Source organism: Canis lupus, chromosome 3, assembly GCF_011100685.1.
Source record: "Canis lupus familiaris isolate Mischka breed German Shepherd chromosome 3, alternate assembly UU_Cfam_GSD_1.0, whole genome shotgun sequence".
Lineage (NCBI taxonomy): Eukaryota > Metazoa > Chordata > Mammalia > Carnivora > Canidae > Canis > Canis lupus.
Window position 1 is genome coordinate 52,915,656 of NC_049224.1, and position 11,872 is coordinate 52,927,527.

The following is an 11,872-nucleotide window of genomic DNA, read 5'->3' on the forward strand; positions in this document are numbered from 1 at the left end:
GATGTAGGTGACAGGAGGGTTGTCCTGGGGGTGGATCACCTCCCCAGGCCCCTATCCCTGTCCTTGCAGTGATTTCATAGTCCCCCAGGTGTGTGGAAACCATAGGGCATGGGAAGAAAGCTGTGTGTCCCAAGTTCATGCCCAAACGCACTCTGAGCAGGTTCCCTTTAGCCCAGAGCTCTCTGTTGCCCCTCCCTGGCTGCCCCTCCTCCCTGAAGCTTGTGCTGCTCTAGGCGAGCTGAAGCTTCTGGGATGCGCCTTGGCTCAGAGCCAGCGTCTTCTTTGAGAGGCCTCCTGCCCTGGCTTCCTGCCAAGCCTTGGGTCTTCAGAGAGATTTTCTGGGGAGGCGCTGGGCTCATCCTGCTGGCAGAGGGCACAGGGGCCTTCTCACCTCAGAGGACTCCTGGCTGTAGGTCCAGCCTCGCTTCCAGCCCCCTTTCCCCTCTTACAGTTTCACTTTCCTGCCCCAGAAACCCTGAACTCCATTAATGGTCTCCCAGCCTCAGTGAGCCTTGAGTTTATGAAAAGACAGCTCCTCACATGAGCCTGGGAGGTGAGAAATGGGCAGCCAGGAAATCCTAATGAGTCATGATAATGGTGAGAGGAACCATTTATTGAGCACTTACACTGTGCCAAGTTCTGTGCTAACGCTCTGCATACTTTATCTTCTTTAAGGCCTGTCTCTTAGGGAGCAGAAAGAGTGGTAAATGAAACTGAGGGCCTGCTCTTCTCTAAGCCCGATGTCATGGGATGATGGCATGGGCTATGCCTCAGGAGCTATAACCCTTGAGTAGGTGGTAGTCTGAGTCCCTGTGGGTCCTCGTTTCCCAAGGAGTCTGCCTGGGCTTTGGGGAACAACATGAGCTGCTTTCGGTGGCTAGAGGGTGGCTCTCTAGTGTCTCCTGCTTTGGGCTGACAGTGAGCCTGGGGAGGAAGGAAGAGGGTAGGGGGTAGGAAGGCCCAGTGCAGGGCCCCGGGGAGCCCTGGTGAGGTACTAGGAGGGGTGAGAAGTGTCCAATCCGATCCTGGCTTTCTCCTGTGTGAACTGTAGCCCGCTGTGCCTCAGTTGATAAAATCAGGGGTTGGCCAAAGTCTGCCAGTCCAACGGTGGCACCAGGACATTTTTCGCTCTCAGGGCAAGGTTGAGCCTCTGCTTTCTGGAATGTTACATCCCCCCAAGGGAGCAGAGTCTTCTGGAGGAGGAAGGGGTCCACGTCCTCTGTCCAGTCTTATCTGGTCCTTAAGCAGAGGATGCTGGACCTTCTTCCTATCCCCTGAGTTTGGTGATATGGGAGGCGAGAGGTGAGAGATGCCTCCAAGGGCATGCCATTTCTGTGATGAGTGCCAGGGAGAGGGGCGATATAGAGCAGAAGGGCTCGGGTTGGGCCTGCGGCTTCCTTTACTCCATGTTCAGTTGTTGCCAGTCCATGGTTCTATCTTCTGTTACCAGATCACAGGCTTCAAGATCATGGTGGTGGGAAGCAGAGCATGCCGCCCAGGGGGCATCCGGCTTGTCTATCTAGTTCAGACCCTTTTGGACACGTTATTTTGCTTCTCTCTGAGCCAGTTTTCTCATCTATGAAATTGAGGATAGTAATACTGAGCTTGTGGCACTCAAGACATGTCAGTTTGTGTCCTCATCTGCTGCTGTTGTAGAATGGGTGTGTTTGTGCTGCGGGAAGGGGTGGCCTGAGCATGCGTGAGCCAGCAAAGTTGTGCTGTGGTGACCATCTCACTGGTGGGCTGCACATCAGTAGCAAGTGGAGAAGCAGGGAAACCAGCCATCGAGGGACTGGCTCGGCTCTCTGTTGCTCACTAGAATAAGTCATGGTGTTTACCGACCATGCATAAGCCCCAAGCTCCAGGGCAGAGAGAAGCCCAGGAGAACCCCTGACCCCCAAGAGCAGAAACTAGCCTCATAAGGCACACAATTGAGAGGTGATAACTTGACTCAGAACTTGGGACTTAAGATAGGAGGAATTCATTTGGAGTGGAATTATCAGAGAAGGCTCACCATGCCCAAACCTGTCTCCTAGGCTGAGTGGGGGCGGGAGACTCCCCCACAAAAGTTTGGAGGTGGGAATGGAGCAGCAGGGTAGACTCCTGTGGGACTGGGTCAGAAATCTGGGCACAGAAGAGCAGGTCAGATGGTGGAGACTGAGAATAATAGGGGTGGAGGGCAGACTAAGGGTTGTTGGTCTTGTCATCATGTGCAAGATTGGTGTAGGAGGACTGCCAGGCTAGCCTGAGCTGAGCAGATATACCTACTCTTGCCTTTCTCACGTCTGATGGCCCTTGGCCTGGACTTCAGCACCTCCAGGACTATGCCACAGAACCATAGGTCAGTTTACAAGGGAGCCATGGAGTTCAGGAATTGGAAATCTTCCCATGCCAGACTATATTTTTTCTATTGTCTTCGTTTATCCATTCAACATTTATTGACCAAACACTATGTGTCGGGCTCTGGGCAATGCCTTGGGGATGTAGAGAAGCAAACCACAGTCCCTTGCTCAGCACTTCAAACTTGTATAATACAGAATTTCACCTATCCATCCAGGATGGGAAGGCCAGGCTGGGGGATAGGGGTGCTGGATTAAGAGGGACTGGAGATCTGACAGTCCTCACCAGTTGGCAGCTTCTGGGCCTCTCTGCCCGTCTCCATGGCCCAAGAGCCTGGGAGAGCAGGGTCAGGGGCCATCTCATGTTTTGCCTATGGTGACCTTAAATTGCCATTTTGCCTAGGTTAGAACTTTAATATTCCAGATTCCATTGGTTCTGTACAGAACTGTGATATCTCAATTGCCTTTTCTTCATTTAAGGAACAACTTTGATCTTCGGAATCAGCATAGCAGTAACCTATTGAGATTTCTGTGTAACATTGGTAAGGAACATCTTAAATGCAATCAAATAATAAATTACATCTGGATGAATTCACATACAGAAGGTTTCTTCTCCTTGGAAGAAATCAGATACTGTTTGGGGCATCCAAGCCAGAATTCTTTCCTGGTTCTGCTCAAACTGGATCCTGAGTGCAGTGGTTGGCAGGTAAGCCTGCATATGGCGATAGTGGGTACCCAGCTGCCTCCTCAATACATCTGGAGCTTGGAAGAGTTGTCCATGTAGCCCCTAGGCTGGGCCCGCCCTGCAAATGAATCCACCAGTCCTTAAGCCTGGACTGCAGGCTCTGCTATTCTGCCACTTGCCCCCAGGAGCAGGAAGGCCAAACAGGTTTTATTTTATTATTACTATTGCTTTAGTTGTTTTCTTGTTGAACTCAGTGTGTGTGTGTGTGTGTGTGTGTGTGTGTGTGTGCTGAAAGATGAAACTCTAGAACTTACATGGTATTTTTGGTTAAAGTACTTGTCAAAGTTGTAAGAGGGACCATCTGCATAGAAAGGTGACTCCAGGTCTTTGAATAGAGTCCCAGGTCCTTGGCCATTAGAAGACTCCATAAAAGTGTCTTTTCTCAGCTGCTGGTGAGCAGGATGAGTGTACATGAAGGCTTTCCTCGATGGGCAAGTAAGAAGCAGGTAGTGAGATTCAGAGCAGTTCTTGACTCTGCTTCCAAAACCTTCGATCTTTCCTCCCCTGGGAACCCAGAGGAGTTCAGAAGAGTGATTTTCTAGGAAGATGCAGTGAGCGACCAAATGGACATCAGATACTGGCAAGGAGTGGGCCTTCCCTATGCTGGGTGGCCTCAGTGGCCTTCTGGCTTCCCATATGTAGCTCTTTTAGAGGTAGTTTAAATGAATGTCTTATGCACAGAGACTGGCCTTGAGTTTAAATTTAGTAGCCAATTGACAGCATATGCTTTTGTGATGAAGCTTCGAGGTTGACCTTTCCTCCAGGACAAAATGTGTAATTAGACTCCCATGCTAGCCTCCAACACTCCTCTAGAGAAGAAATCAGAAGTACAGTTTCCCATTTCCCATTGTGTTCTCCTTTCATGTTCCTTCTGTTCCCCCAGGACGCATTCCAGAATCAGAAGACAGGGAAATGAGAAGCAGGAGCCCTGGTGGAAGAGTCTGAAGGTGGGTCCTGGCCTGACCCAGGCCACAGGCTGTGTGTGTGTGTACACGCGTGCACATGTGCACACAGGCACACAGTTCATTTCGGTTGCTGCTCCAGCTGGGCTCTATACACAAGGCAGTTATGTGGTTGTAGATGGGTGGTCCAAGATTGATTTGGGTCTTGGGTTACTATTGTTTTTTTCTTCTTCAGAAATAAAATAACCCAGTTTGGGAAGGAAATAAAAAATATGGGGAGGAAATTTAAAAAAAAAAAAAACCTAATGGTTCTTAGAACCAGCTGCCTATTAGGTTGATCCGAATGAAATTTCTTTTTTATAGATCTAAAACAGTCAAGTATCAGTAATTTTGTATGGCTCAACTCACTACATTTCCATGCCTCTGGGCCAGTGGAAAGGGAGCCACCACTTCTCCTTTATCCTTAGAATCACGTCTAGGGGCGCCTGGGTGGTTCAGTGATTAAGCGTCTGCCTTCAGCTCAGGTTGTGATCCCCGGGTTTTGGGATAGAGTTCCGCATTGGGCTCACCACAGAGAGCCTGCTTCTCCCTCTGCCTGTGTCTCTGCCTCTCTCTGTGATTCTCATGAATAAAAAAAGAAGCAGCAGCACTGGTTTTAAAGGGTCTCTGAGTTGTACCATTTGTGTTCATCTTTACGCACCCCGCTTACAATTATTTTAACTGAAGGAAGGAATCACCCCAACCTGTGGATGCTCCTGTTTGGGAAAAGGATGCCAGCAAGGCTTCGGTGTGCCCCAGCTTTAACACACCAGCTTGAAATGCAGGATAATTAATATGACTCTAAACACCTATGTTTCAGAATTAAAGAAAAAAATTCTTCGGGGCAGTTCAGCCACCCACCCCTGATGAAGAGCTGAGACCGGTTTCAAACTTTTCTGTCTCAAGAGGCCTTGGCTTCCATCTGGATGCCTGGGTTGGTATTTTACTTCCCCTCCCAGGCAGCCAGAGATCCTGGGAGTTGGAGCGAGGGAGGAGGTCGGTAGGAGCTAGCTTGCAGCCTCTCTGTAACCTTTCAGCCACCCTGGTGCTGGGCGAGCAGCGCTGTGGGCTTTTGAGTGAATGCACTCCCGTCCCGCATTCATTACACTATTGTCAGTGTGTGTGTCTGGGGCTGCCTCTGGGTGTGTGTGTTTCTTTTTGTGTCTGCGTGTCAGTGTCAGGCTGTGTGTGTCTGTTTACATCAGCCTGTCTGGGCCACTCAGCGCAACAAGGAGCGGAGGGTTGTTGGTAGGAGGGAGGGCATTTCAAAGCTCCAGATCTGCCCCCTCAGGAATCTCGGGGGGTTTATATAGATGTGTGTGTGTATGTACACACACGTGTGCATGTGTATGTCATGCGTGCATGTGTACGTGCATGTGTGTATGTGGTTTTCTTAATGGTGGTCATGGAAGGGGGCTGCATGTGAGTGTCTGACCAGGTGTGGTATGAGCAGCAGCCAGGCTGGGTGAGCCCCATCTGCCATGAGCTCACAGACTTGCCCGCCTGCCCGCCGTCCGTGGGGAGCCTGTCCCTTCGCAGCTCACCGTCTCCTCTCTAATTTATTAGCTGGGAAGGAGGAGAAAATGAAACGTTGCCTGAAGACAATGGCTGAGACAGCAGGTCCCCACCCCGCACAGCCGCCAGCACCTCTCCCCCCAGCCCTGTCTCCTCTACAGTGAGGATCGGACAGTATGCTGCTCGGTCTGCAGTAAGAGATGAAAAGAACCCCCAAACCAGTCTAAAAAACCGTGTGTGGCCATGGACATGCAGGGGTAGCTGTAGACTGTGGAAGGTGGAGGTCTGAGCCAGACGTTGCTGACTGCTGGCCCCTCAACCACTCGGCGGGGGGGCCCCCCACCTCAGAGTCCCGGGACTTCTCCCCAGCTGCCAGCCAGGCAGGGGGAGGGGAGAGGGGCCCAAGCAGCTGCAGGGGCTGTGTTAGTAAACACTTGCCTGGGTTCCCGTTTTCTTCACCCCCCGCATCCTTCTCCTTTCCCGATGCCCCGTTACACCCCCCACCCCACCCCAGCATCCCCTTTTCTGTGGCCGGCACAATGAACTCATTGTCCTGGGTGTGATTTGAATAAGGGATCGGCGGGCCTGTTCCCAGCATTGTCCAAGGGGCTGGGAAAAACCCCAGCGCAGGCAGGAGGACCAGGCCAGACAGAGACAGATGCCTAAATTAGCAACAAAGCTTTGTGCACGTCCCCCGGACAAGGGCTTGCCTTGTTTGCGTGGACTCAAGGGTGTGGAGCTGGCCGGCTGCTCGCATGTCTCCCCATGTTAATTAGTTTTGCATGCATGTCTGAGAAGGTGCCAGGGGTGATGTGTTTGCCTTTCCCCGGGAGGGGGACCTGTTTGCCACTGTGGGGCTGAGCTAGGCTGGGCCTACCTGGGGAGCTAGGCTCTGAGCCTGGCTGGGAATCCCGGCTTCCTCATCCTGCTTTTCTGTCTCTCGGCCCTTTGGGGGGGCCTGGCCTTGCTCCCCATGCCCCCTCCATTCTTACCCCACAGTGTCTGAAAGTTGGTTAGCCCTGACTACAGGGAACTCACTGGCTTCCGCCCAGACCCAGGCCAGTGCCTGTCCATCTGGCAGTCTGTCTCTCGTGACACAGGGCCCCCCGGGACGGGCAGCAGAAGCGGCCAGTCTGGGCTCTCCTCCGTCCCCAAGCCAGATGGCCAGTCTGCTTATCGCATTACGGCCTCCCTTGGCCCCAGACCCCCGCCGCCCACGTTTGGGCCAGGATCTTATTTGGGATATGGCGGAGAAGCCCTCTTTCAGGCACTGAACAGGAGAGGGGTCTAGTAGACAGGCCACGAGGCATGTCCTTGCCACTGGTCTGTTGTGTGACCTCTGGCACCCCAGTTCTCCCCTATGCCCTGAATCTTGGTGTTCTTATTGGCAAAATAAGTGAGTTGAACTTCAGGAGTCTCTTGGTTCCTTCTAGCTCAGAAGGGCTGTGATGGTGATCATTTCAGAGCTGTGTTGATTTAGCACTCGCTGATTTAGCACAAGAACGGGAACCAGACCGGTGAATTCTGGCCAGGGGCAAAGAAGGGTATAGTGGGAAGGATTTCATTCCTGTTGACACGGGAGTGTGGGCCTCTGTTTTTGGAATGGGTAGGGGATCAGTAGCTGGCACAGTGTCTCCTCCCAGGCCCTCACAGACCCCCTGTTAGCAACCCAAGCCATCCTCCTCCTGCCCCTGCCCAGCAGAAGGAAGCTTGGCAGTGGCAGCAAAGAAGAAGCTGGAGCAAGAGCAGTGGCTGGCCAGGACGCTGGGTGTGTCCTGGTCGCCCCCTGCAGGCCCTGGCATGGGGGACAGGGCTGAGAAAGGGCTGGATGCCTGCTGAACTGTGCCTTCAGACAACTCTGGATCCTGCCTTCAGAATCTCCACCTCCCCACAGCTCCTCACAGTAACACTGTGGGATAGAGGGGACCTGGGGTATGCCCCTCTTGTCCTGGTACAGGGGTCTCAGGATCCAGTGACCAGGGGTTCTGGCTCTCAGGCCCTCCCTGGCCTTTCCCCCGCCCGGCCCTCTCAACACTGCTTATGGGTGATTGAAAGTGCAAGCCTGGGGTGCTCACTGTCTAAAAAGCCCTGTGCCAAAACCCCCCAGTTCCTTCTTCTTTTTTTTTTTTTTTTTTTTTTTTTTAAGATTTTATTTATTCATGAGAGACACAGGCAGGGGGAGAAGCAGGCTCCATGCAGGGAGCCCGACATGGGACTCGATCCCTGGTCTCCAGCCGGGATCAGGACCTGGACTGAAGGTGGCGCTAAACCGCTGAGCCACCCGGGCTGCCCCCCTCCAGGTCCTTCTTGTGAGGTCTTTATCGTGGATGGATCCATCCCATCTCCTTTTTTTTATTTTTTTTTTATTTTTATTTATTTATTTTTCCCCATCTCATTTCTTTCAGATCTGGTGAAAGCCATAGTACAGGAGGGAACTTCTGTGTTTGTGATTTAAATGACTTGGGATGACTCTGGTTCAGGAAATGGGGAAAAAACTTTCAATGTCCAGATTCCTTCTCTAGTCCTTTGCCAGCCTCCCCAACCTCTGGCCATCCCTCTTGCCCCCTCCTCAGGTGTGTGGGATGCTCTGGAGTCTGGCAGCCAGGGTCCCATAGGGAGCCTCTGGGATTACCCCAGGTGGCACGCGTGCAGGCAGGGAGGCCCTGGGCCTGCCTTCCAGAGCTCACCTTCCTTCCTTCATGGGAAGCTCCCACCCATCCCCACCGCCCGGTCCACTCACTGCTGTTCCTTCTACCTCTCTTGTCCTACTCTTCTCCCTGTCTCCAGAGTGGCTCCAAACTCCAGCTGGGCATCTCTGGAGTGGGGGCAGGGGATGCAGGAGCTCAGTGAGGAAGAGTACAGAGATTAAAGCTCGTGGCAGGAACAGAGAATAGAGCCCACAGTAGGAGTGGGGGAGAGAGGGCAGGCAGGGCCTTGGGAGGCTGCCTGCTGCCCTCCCAGCCCCTCCCCTCCTGGTTTTAGCTGCCTCAGCTGTAGCCCTGAGCTCCTTAATCTGGTGATCAGCGTGGTGGTGGGGGGCGGGCTGGCAGAGGCTTTAGGAGGTGACAGGGGATCTTGGGAGTCGCACTCCACTAACCGAGCGTCACGCAAAGCCAGGGAATCACATTCCAGGCGCGGCTCCCCATCCTGAGGCTGGTCCCAGCAGGAGTGGTGCCCAATAGATGGCCTGGGCATACGCCCTGCAGGAGGCCAGTGTCACCTTTGTTCCTTAGGAGGAAGATTGCCAGGACTGAGGCTCTCTGGCTGTGCCTGCGTGGGGTGGGTTTTATTGTTTGGTAGCTGTCCCCTCCCTTACCCCAGCCTCCACGTCCTCTGGCTTCCTTTTCCAGGTAGAAACAGACATCTGTGAGGGTAGAGATTCCTTCCCCACAAACAACCAGTCGGGGCTGGTCAGAAGATAGGCATTTGTTCTGAAACTAATCAAATATGCCGGGCAGTATGCCTCCCCTGCTCACCAGCTTAGACTGAGCAGCCCTGAGAACCCTGGGGAGGTAGGAAGTTGAGGCAGGGATGCTGAGCACAAACCCACCTGGTTTGGAGGCTCCTGGCACACCAGGCCAGGGTGGCCCCAGCCTGACTTTAGCCAGAGAGGGAGGGGGGACAGATGAGGAAATGCCATAATTGGAGCTCCGCTTCAGGCATCACCGTGCAGCAACTCCCCACTGACTCTTGGAGTTTCTCATCCCTTGTCTGTAAAATGGGAGGAATCATCCCTAGCTATGAGTTGTGAGGAGTGTTAAATACATGGGAAACACTAAATAGGGCTCATTTTCCTTCCCTCTTTCACCCTCAGGTATAGGGCAGGCATGAACGCTTCTCAAGGTCAGGTAATACGGCTGGGTTGTGGGATGAGGACAGTGATGATACCCAGAATATTTTACCATGGGCGCCAGCCAGTCGGAATGACAGCTGGCCCAAATCGCCAGCCCAGGGAGGAGGGCACAGCTGGCCTGGGGTAAGTGCATTTGTCTTTGTGTCTTTCTCTCTGCCCCATCACGTGTGTGTTCATCAGCAAGCATGCAGACTTCCCTCGAGGGCAGTTCCTGACAAGGTTGTAGGATGGGGGATCCTGGGGTCTCCTTTGCATTCGGAGCAAGTTAGGTGTGCCTGGCATGGGGACACCATGCCCCACCTGGCAGAGGCCCCAGCAACAAAGGGGAGTGAGCTGAGGTCCTTCCCAGCTGCAGGCCCTGCCCTGGTTGTCAGCTCTTCACCAGGCTCTGGGGGAACCAGCTTGTGGTGGCTCTCACCCTCCTTACATCCCTTGAAGCTGCTGCTCCTTCCTGTCTCTCCCTCTCAGAAGCATCATGGGTCAGGATTAGGGCCTGTCTGCATCCTGATCCACTTCCCCACACCTGTTTCATCATTAGCCAGGGAGGTTCATGGCTGCTGCCATCTGGCTGTGGAGCGCTGGGAATGTGGTGGTGGTGATAGTGCTGCAGAGCAGTGTTCTCTCATTCATGAAGGCTTCTGGCCTCAAGGCTTCCTGAAGCCACCCCTGACCTATGGTGTGCTGTGCCAACAGTAGCTCCTTTTACCTGGTCCTTCTTTTTGCCTTATAGAGTGAAATCCTTGCCCAAAGTGACCCAAGGTGGCCTGGTAGAGTAACGAGGGCATAGGAAGACACAGCCATACTCACCTGGAAGTCAGAGACTTGGCCTCCAGCCCATCTTCCTGGTGAATAGCCTTCGGTGAGCCAGCTCCCGTTCTGCACCAGGAAAAGGAGCATTGGATAGAAGGGCTTCAAAGGTGCCTTGCCTTTTAGCTGTGACATTTTTAAATTTTATTTTATTTATTTGAGAGAGAGTGAGAGCAAGAGAGATCACAAAGAGGGAGAAGCAGATTCTCCACCTAGCAAGGAACCTGACGTGAGGCTTGAACCCGGGACTCTGAGATTGCAACCTGAGCCCAAGGCACATGCTTAACCCACTGAGCCACCCAGGCACCCCTAGCTGTGATGGTTTATAATCTGGAAGTTCTTCCTGCCTTTTTTCTCCTGTTACTCACCAGTGGCCCATACTCCCAGCCCCCTTGTTCACAGGAAGCCCACCCCATTTGGTTCCCTTCGAGTTGCCCTGAGATGCAGGGACATACCTTCAACCCAGAGGCTACAGAAATGAAAACCCAGCTCAGTGTGGGCAAGGACGTGAAGCTGGGAGTGACCTGCCCTGGAGCAAGACTTGGGCCTGAGAGTGCATCTTAGCTGAGATTGCTCCCAGCCTCTGATCTGGAGCCTTTTCTTCTGTTTCTCTTTTCTCTGACAAGTGTTTGCCCTGGTGGTTCTGTTTGCCACTGGCTGGCCCTCAGGGTGGCTTTGCAGTGTTCTCCTTGGGGCTTGCCCCATCCTACTTCCCTTTGCCAAGGCCTTTAGACTCGGAAGCTCTAAGCCCCCAGAAGCCGTGCATGAGGGAAGAGCTGCTTCTCCGTGGCCCACCCTTCTCCCTGGCACCCCCCCAGGCAGGTGGCTCTGCCATGATGTGGGCCATGGAGTCAGGTGAATGTGGGCCCAAGGCCTTTTATGGCCAGTGTGACCTTGGGCCAGCCCTTTACCTCACTGAGCCTGTTTCCTTATTTTTAAAATGAGAACAACCACACCTTTTTCATCAAGTTGCAGTGAGGCCTAGAAAGAATACAAGTAAAACACCTTGAAATTATATGGTCACTCTTTTACCACCTAGTAGCAGCTGGAGCCAGGAGTTCCAGAGGCCATAGACAGAAACCCTTGTCCTTCTTGACCTCTTGCCTTGGAGTTTCAGGCCTGCTGTGCTGGAGAGGTTCTGGAAAAACCTTGGGGGAGTTCCTCCCCCCATCCCCAGGGAGCAGAAATACCTACTTTCAGCCCTAATAATACCTGAATGAGATTTATAGGACACCTTCCTCCCCAGAGGGTAAAGCTCCTTCTCACATATTATTCTCTTATCTTTAGATTGTCCTGTGAAGTGTGATGGGACAACCTCTTTTCAGCTTCTCTGAAGATGGAGACCGAGAGGAATGGTGGGTCTTGCCAAGGTCACAGGACTGGAATTCACAGCCACGCCACTCCAGGACCCTGGAGGTCATCAGCAGGGGAAAGGGGAAAAGCCAAGCAGAAAGGGAAGATGTCATCTGAAGCCAGCGTCTTGAGGCTGCGACAGTCGGGCCCGGATAGAGGAGGCGGCTATGGGCAGAGGTGCAAGCTCCGCTTCCATCCCTGCCCATCTGGGACTTGGCAAAGGACCTGGGAAGACATGCCCCAACCACCATGCGGGGGGGGGGGGGGGGGGGGCTTGGCCTTTTGGCCTTTGGCCTGTGGGCTACCATTTCTGCCCTTG

The 11,872-nt window shown here is 53.2% G+C and overlaps 1 long non-coding RNA gene across 14 annotated transcripts in view; it reads left to right on the forward strand.

The window, feature by feature from the left end:
- The window catches only part of LOC102153883, a 34,686-nt gene that overhangs the window by 21,570 nt on the left and 1,244 nt on the right, over positions 1–11,872 (forward strand). For 6 of the 14 annotated variants that reach the window (XR_005357047.1, XR_005357046.1, XR_005357058.1 and 3 more), the window contains 5 exons: positions 2,820–2,881; positions 3,968–4,031; positions 9,355–9,516; positions 10,124–10,310; positions 11,488–11,730. This is a non-coding gene — a long non-coding RNA (uncharacterized LOC102153883). The other 8 variants (XR_005357054.1, XR_005357057.1, XR_005357056.1 and 5 more) reach the window with 6 other exon arrangements.